The sequence below is a fragment of the Schistocerca americana genome, chromosome 2, assembly GCF_021461395.2.
Source record: "Schistocerca americana isolate TAMUIC-IGC-003095 chromosome 2, iqSchAmer2.1, whole genome shotgun sequence".
NCBI classification, from domain to species: domain Eukaryota; kingdom Metazoa; phylum Arthropoda; class Insecta; order Orthoptera; family Acrididae; genus Schistocerca; species Schistocerca americana.
Window position 1 is genome coordinate 782,234,620 of NC_060120.1, and position 9,002 is coordinate 782,243,621.

Here is a 9,002-nt window from a genome sequence, read left to right on the forward strand (position 1 = left end):
GTTTCCGACTTTGATAAAGGTAGGATTGTAGCCTATCGCGATTACGGTTTATCGTATCGCGACACTGCTGCTCGCGTTGGTCGAGATCCAATGACTGTTAGAAGAATATGGAATCGGTGGGTTCAGGAGGGTAATAAGGAACGCCGTGCAGGATCCCAACGGCCTCGTGTCACTAGAAGTCGAGATGACAGGCATCATATCCGCATGGCTGTAACAGATCGTGCAGCCACGTCTCGATCCCTGAGTCAATAGATGGCGACGTTTGCAAGTCAACAGCCATCTGCACGAACAGTTCGACAACGTTTGCCGCAGCATGGACTATCAGCTCGGAGACCATGGCTGCAGTTACCCTTGACGCTGCATCACAGACAGGAGCGCCTGCGATGGTGTACTCAACGACGAACCTGGGTGCACGAATGGCAAAACGTCATTTTTTCGTATGAATCCAGGCTCTGTTTACAGCATCATGATGGTCGCATCCGTGTTTGGCGACATCGCGGTGAACGCACATTGCAAGCGTGTATTCGTCATCGCCATACTCGCGTATCACCCGGCGTGATGGTATGGGGTGCCATTGGTTACACGTCTCGGTCACCTCTTGTTCGCACTGACGGCACTTTGAACAGTGGACGTTACATTTCAGATATGTTACGACCCGTGGCTCTACCCTTCATTCGCCGGCCAATGTGGCCGAGCGGTTCGAGGCGCTACAGTCTGGAACCGCGCGACCGCTGCGGTCGCAGGTTCGAATCCTGCCTTGGGCATGGATGTGTGTGATGTCCTTGGGTTAGTTAGGTTTAAGTAGTTCTAAGTTCTAGGGGACTGATGACCTCAGCAGTTAAGTCCCATAGTGCTCAGAGCCATTTCATTTTTTTCTTCCCTTCATTCGATCCCTGCGAAACCACACATTTCAGCAGGATAATCCACGACCGCATGTTGCAGGTCCTTGGTCCTGTAACGGGTCTTTCTGGATACAGAAAATGTTCGACTGCTGCCCTGGCCAGCACATTCTCCAGATCTCTCACCAATTGAAAACGTATGGTCAATGGTGGCCGAGCAACTGGCTCGTCACAATACGCCAGTCACTACTCTTTATGAACTGCAGTATCGTGTTGAAGCTGCATGGGCAGCTGTATCTGTTCATGCCATCCAAGCTGTGTTTGACTCAATGCCCAGGCGTATCAAGGCCGTTATTACGGCCAGAGGTGGTTGTCCTGGATAATGATTTCTCAGGATCTATGCACCCAAATTGCGTGAAAATGTAATCACTTGTCAGTTCTAGTATAATATATTTGTCCAATGAGTACCCGTTTATCATCTGCATTTCTTCTTGGTGTAGCAATTTTAATGGTCAGTAGTGTATATTAACTGCTCTGGTGATTCTTTTTGAAATAATAAGCAGGTTACTCCTTTTTTACACCTGTCTCGCTTTCATTTGGCTGCCATTTATAATTCAGAAGGTAGTGATTTTAAGGATTCGGTTACAGGTTATGAAACTGCTACAGGAGAGGAATCTAAAGGTACAGAAGCAGATGACCTGAACCCAGCAAGAAAATGGAGGAAGAAAGGTGGGTCATAAATGTCAAAAAAGAACAGGAAACAAGAAAATAGAAAAAATGACACTGTGCAAACAGTTGCAACTGCCGAAGTGATATCACATAATCAGAATTACAGGAAAGGCGAACCTGTACAAGTAAACATGTTCAACAATGCCGTGGAATCAGAATCTGTGAATCAAAAGAATGAAATGCCAAGAAAGCGTGTTGAGAAAGGTAAAGCAGATCCTTTTCTAGAATGAAATGCAAAGAATATAAAAGTACAGTGCGTAAGAAAAAAGGAGAACAATCTGAAATAACAAGAGAACCTAGCGAAATACTGTTGCAGGTCAAAGAACAAAGAAATGTGTTCTTCAAATCTGAGGAGAACGTTAGTCAAATATTTAGTACTTTCTGGTCAGATATGAATTGGAAACGACGGAAATTGTGCGTTGCTGCCTTAGTTCACAGGACGGAACAAAATGCAAAGTAGGAGAATCAAGAACATAATGTAGTCTTTAGTACCATTTGAACGTACAGGTTTGAATCCTGTCTCGGGCATGAATGTGTGTGATGTCCTTAGGTTAGTTAGGTTTAAGTAGTTCTAAGTTCTAGGGGACTGGTGACCTCAGAAGTTAAGTCCCATAGTGCTCAGAGACATTTGAACCATTTTTGAACGTACAGGATGATGTGTTACACGTTTGTTTGGAAATGATCCTTTGATCTACAGCAATTGGTGAATAGTCAGTTAACATAGTAAAGAGTATAACTACTTCAAAACAGGAAAGGAGTAAAGAACTGAAAGAAAATGTCGCAACTTTTTAGATAAGATTCCTATGTTAGCACCCCATTATTGCCGAAAATCTACTTTCAAGATTTATTTGGCGTCACATTTTTCATCATTTATTGAATTGTACAGAGCGCTAAAAAGTGACTGGATTAACCATAACATTTAACCAATTGCTGTAAAGGATACATTTATAAAAGAAATAAAAGAACCCTAACATCGCTTTCTTCAGTCCAAAGAAAGACGAACGTGATCTCTGTTTTTCTTACAATTTTTGTAATATTTCCGAGTCAGTACAATGCCCAAGCAGAAAAATATTTTGGGTTGATCTTGGATGTAAAGCAGTGCTGTTAATGCCTGCAACCCAGACCATTCGTCTTTATATTAATGATTAGCTGGCATTTCACAGTTTCACGTTTTATGATTTAGTGGATGGTTCACTGGTATTTTATATTTGGCACAAAGGAGAGCTAGACGCTAATGTCTTTGCAACTTTTATTACAGATTTTTTAGAAACCCAAATAAAAGACTGTGACGAAAGCAAAACTAAAATATTTCATGGTGATGAGTACTGTGCTCAGAACCGAACGTACTTTTCTAAAAAGTGTTAAAACATAAGAGCACAGCAAGTGGTGCAACCATCATTCAAAAATATCTACTTACGGGACACGCCTAAATGGAATGTTACAGTGTGCATTCCACAACTGAACGCGGGAAGGTAAGCAGAACGCTCTATTCCCTGGCTAACTGGTGTCATAAAGAACGCAAGACGTGGCAAATAGGGCTCAGTACAAAATAAAGTATGAAACTCACGATGTTATAGTCTTCTCTAAAGTTGTCTACTATAAATTAATTCATCCGTGGAATAAAGTAGGAGATTTATGTGTAACAAAAATATCAGCACTGAGATATAATCAGTCTGTGAGTACTGAATATAACCCGCATTTTGAAGCCCATTGGAAATGTGTGTATATTATTTACCGCGTCACCATCTCACAGACATATAAAACACATTCACATTACCGGTTTCGGCAAGTAATTGCTATCTTCAGATGTGCATAACCCAATAATAAGCTTCGTACAGGTGAATAAACAAGTATAGTGAGGCATTTAACCATCATGAATTCATTTAACAATTCAAAGAGTGTACATCATATCGTCACGTGATAAGAGATGATTTGAGTCTTTTAACATGTTACAATTTGATGACGCAGCGGTGGTGGGGTGGTGTGGGAGGGGAGCGGTAAAGGTGAGGCGCCAGGCATCACGTATGCATGTGTTTCAATTTATGGCGCGAAGAATACAGTTTTCTCTTTTAGAAAGGTTAAAACAAGGCACCCAATCAAGATGCGTTTACGCTGCTCGAAACAGCCTCGTGCAAACATGTTGCGAAGCAAGTCTCGCGTAGTGTGAACGCAGTCACAAATTCACTGAGCGCAGGTTTCCTTCTTTGTGATTTATTCAAGCCCCCTGCTGTGCCGCACAACAAAGGTTGGCGTGAGGAAAGCCGCTGCTTTGTGCCATGCCGGCTTCCATTATTGCCTTCTTCGACCCCTATTGTTGTCAAGCTTACTATGACGTGTATAGTTCTTCCGTTTGGGTAATCAAATTCCCTTCACTGTACACTGCTAAATCACGATATGAAAATTAGTATGGACACTACAACCCGCACTCCTTTCTAAACTGCGAGCTGTTTGCTATGCACGTAGTAGAAGGGGCGATCAAAAAGTTTCTGTTCGAAGCCCGTACAGTCCAAAATCGGTATGTCATTCAGGCAAACTCGCCGTCGACACTGAGGCAATCATCTCGCCGACGCACCAGGTTGAAGGCAGCCGTTTGGTAAAATACTTTGTCCTGCTGCTTGTAGAAGTCAGTAACTGCCTGCTGCACATCCTCTTCCGACAGAAATCATCAACCCTTGAATGCCTTTTTTAAGGGACAGAAAACATGATAATCTCATGGGGAAAGATCAGGACTATAGGGCGGGTGCTTGAATGTCTTCCAATTGAGTTGGCGTAAAGTTCTGCATTACGATATTAGCGATATGGGGCACCAACACCACCCACAAGAGATGGGCAAACTGAAACACGCAACTGTTTTGAAACAAATGAAACAATACAATGTAATGTTTCGATACGCTGTTTCGAAACAGTGAAACAGTTTGTGTTTTGTAATCTAATAAACCTACACATTTTATCATTTTGAATGTCTACTGTATAAGTATGTCCATATAAACACAAATGATGTGCGAGAGCGCTAATCATATAGCAGAAAGTATGAAACTATCACTTAGGCGTATAGGCATTTCGTATTTCCTGCAACAAATGCGCTGCTTTCGTGTCGTGTGACTTTCATACTTTTCAATTGGCTGAGGACAGCCATAGCTGAAGACAGAACATTCACCACGAACGGAACTGGAGATGGGAGCAAACTGCAGAAACAACGGATATGCTACTGGGATTCCCACATTCCATTAGTATGGGTAATATACACATCCTGCTAATTTCCATGCACACAAAGGGAATCATTGTGGATAATAGGCACAGTGACTACAGACTCACAAATAACGCCAAATAATTCGAATAAATAACAAAATATAACAGAAAAAAATTTTGTCTTGCAAGGTGTTTCGAACCGTTACTATAAATTCACCATGCTTCCCAGCCCTTCCCGTTCACCATTACACAATCAGTGATATGTCAAACAGATTGCTTGCAATTACACCTACATCAAATGTATGTACATGTCTAATAACTGTCACTCTACGCCTTTTTTTTATTCAAAATGTTGTAGGCTTACTTGCGTTTCTTAATATGATTACTGTACATGAACAGAGAAGCGTATGTTATAAAAAAAGTGTAATTTAACTGAATGATTTTTACATATTTATTATTTTGAATGTGAATAATATGCGTTGTTTTATTGTTTGGTTAGTGTTTATAAAGCAGATGTTAACGACATTTCGGAATAGGAGAGTCACCTAGAAACGAAGCTTTATTTTCGGATATCTTAAGCTTCATGCTATTGCTTGTCAAAAAGATTTCGACACTCTTGAAAGTGTTTCATGAAGTGGTATGTTGTGTTTCAGTGCCTGTGCCAAGCCCGAATCTCGTCCGACACAGAGCGGAATGAAACATCACTGTTTCGATACAATTAGTCAGTTCTAAGCACAGGTGGACTGAAACAGCTTTATTTTGAAACAACGGTACAGTTTCTGTGTCTGGCTCGAGATCGAATCTGGTCCGGTTATCCGAGACAGGGGCGGAATGAAACACCACTGTTTCGAAACAGTGAACCACAGCCGTTCCGAAACACTGAAACAGTTCCACGTATCGATACACTGTATCGAAACATAGAAACAGTGGCCAAGTCTACCACCCACAGCTATGGTGGTCGACAGAGATTCCGGCTCATTGTTCATTCTCCGATTATTCCTACGTCCTTGTATGTCCTTCGGTAGCCAAGAAAAGAACAACAGCACATTGGTCTTGTTCGGAAGCATTCGGTAACAACGTCGCCATAGTTCACGTTTCCGCACGTACGTCCGAAAGACACGAATGCCACAATACGACCGTCTCTATATGTCGGTGGTTAATTTCCCACATCAGAGTTGCGCTATGTTGCATTATTCGCTGCAGTACCGCCCTCAAACAGAAACTTTTTTTCTATTGCCATTATATACGGGCATTTGACTGTTGGCGAGATGGCTGATGGGACTACTCAGTTGACAAAAATCAATTGATGTCGACCAGTATTTGACTTCTGCCCGCTGCTTACTCGAACTAACAGATAACACTGTTAAGTGCCTTTCCACTAATACGAAAGCAGAAGTAAGCTGATCTCTGAAATGTTAGATTGATTTTGCAGTGTTCTTATTTATTTACGTATTGTTGTCCGCTGTCTAAAACTGATAGCGCTGGGAAAGACTGTTATTAGCTACATTTTCAATCCATGCATCTACCCCATCAGTCATCTCGCCAATAGTCAGCTATCGTAGAGTGTGCATATTCAGTTGTTAAAGTGAAATGGCATACTATGTAATGAAAGAGAACTTCTTTTGTCGCAATTACTATACAGGCCCATCTCCAGACCTTCAAAGGAAGGAAGGAAGACTAGAGTTTGACGTCTCGTCGATAACGAGGTCATTAGAGACGGACCTCAACTTCGGATTAGGAAAGAAAATCGTCCGTGCCCTTGGCTTCCAGACCTTCAAAGACTGACGAATATGTGGTATGCTTTATGTATGTGAAATCAGATGGAGCCGAGCGGTCTAAGGCGCTGCAGTCATGGACTATGCGGCTGGTCCCGGCGGAGGTTCGAGTCCTCCCTCGGGCATGGGTGTGTGTGTTTGTCCTTAGGATAATTTAGGTTACGTAGTGTGTAAGCTTAGGGACTGATGACCTTAGCAGTTAAGTCCCTCAAGATTTCACACACATTTGAACAAATCAAATGACATGATGAGACCTAGTCCAATGCTCGTCCTAGTTCTCACAGCCCTATATCAATGGCTACGGAATCCGCTGTCTACGCACTTGAAAAAGCGTTAAAACATGTAGAAAGTGTAATAAAAAAAAACGTTGTAGCAAGTCATGAACGACAGATTTTTCCGAAGAATTAGAAGTACTGACTATGTGCAAGATAAGAACATGTGTACTAGTGTTTCAGAAAACGTGTCTTACGACTGACGATTTTTTACTGAGGCCTTGCTGCCATGTAAACCTCCGAATACCATGGTTGGAAGGAGTCGGGGTGGGGCAGCTAACTTTGTGCCCATTGTGTGAAAATATCGTGAGCTTTTCTGGTACTTTACATTTTAAAGTTTTGAAGAAAATGTTTCTTATGTCAGTAAATTTTTCACTGTAACTTAACCAAAATATTTAATTTCTAGTAGCGAATGTGACTTTTCGCAACAGATGTGATATTCGTATTGTCAGGTTCAACTTTCACACATTTATTTACTTCGTGAGTTACAGGCGGCCGATCCCGATATATGGCCAAATTATATGCGAGTAGACATGGAAGGCCTCTATGAGGGGGAAGATTTGTCTGATGTGATGGAAGAAGAAGCGGGAGTCGATTTAGAAGAGATTGGGGATCGAGTATTAAAACAGAATTTATGAGATTTGGAGGACTTAGATCAAATAAGATAGAGAGGATGGATAACATTCCGCCAGAATTTCTAATATCATTGGGGGAATTGCAACAAAACGACTGTTCACATTGGTGTGAAGAATGTATGAGTCTAGCGACATACCACCTGATTTTCGGAAAAATATAATCCACACAATTCCAAATATTGCAAGAGCTGACAAGTACGAGAATCATCGCATAATTAGCTTAACAGCTCATGCACCGTAGTTGCTGGCGGGAATAATATAGAGAAGAATGGAAAATAAAATTTACGATGTGTTAGATGACGATCAGTTTGGCTTTAGAAAGGATAAAGGCACCAGAGAGGCAATTCTGGCTTTGCGGTTGATAATGGAAGCAAGACTAAAGAAAAATCAAGATGCGTTCATAGGATTTGTTGACCTGGGAAAAGTATTCGACAATGTAAAATGGTGCAAGATGTTCGAAATTGTGAGAAAAATAGGGTTGAGCTATAGAGAGAGAGACTGGTAATATACAATAAGCACAAGAGCCAAGAGGGAACAATAAGAGCGAGCGGACGACCAAGAACGAAGTTCAAAATGGCTCTGAGCACTATGGGACTCAACTTCTGAGGTCATTAGTCCCCTACAACTTAGAACTAGTTAAACCTAACTAACCTAAGGACATCACAAACATCCATGCCCGAGGCAGGATTCGAACCTGGGACCGTAGCGGTCTTGCGGTTCCAGACTGCAGTGCCTTTAACCGCACGGCCACTTCGGCCGGCTCAAGAACGAAGTGCTCGGATTAAAAAGTGTATAAGACAGGGATATAGTCTTATGTCCCTTCTGTTCACTCTGTGCATCGAAGAAGATATGGTGGAAATAAAAGAAAGGTTCAGGAGTGGAATTAAAATTCAGGGTGAAAAGACATCAATGCTACGATTCGCTCATGGCATTGCTATCCTGGATGAAAGTAAGAAAAATTACAAGATCTGCTGAATGGAATGAACAAACTAACGAGTGCAGATATGGATGGAGATTAAATCGAAGAAATCAATGAGAAGAGTAGAAATGAGAACAGCGAGAAACTTAACATCAGGATTGATGGTCACGAAGTAGATGAAGTTAAGGAATTCTACTAGATAGGCAGCATAATATCCAATGACGGACGGAGCAAGAAGGACATCAAAAGCAGACAAGCACTGACAAAAAGGGCATTCCTGGGCAAGAGAAATCTAGTATGGTAGTGAAACATGGGCTGTGCGAAAACCGGAACAGAAAAAAATCGAAACATTTGAGATGTGGAGCTACAGATGAATGTTGGAAATTTGGATGAGGATGCTCTACGCAGAATCGGAGAGGAAAGAATTACGTGTAAAACACTGACAAGAAGTGACAGGATGATAGGACATTTGTTAGTACATCAGGGAATGGCTTCCATAGCATTAGAGAGAGCTGTAGAGGGCAAAAACTGTAGAGGAAGACAGAGATTGGAATACATCCAGCAAATAATAGAGGACGTAGGTTGCTAGATGAAGAGGGTAGAACAGGAGAGGAATTCGTGGCGAGCCGCATCAAACCAGTCAG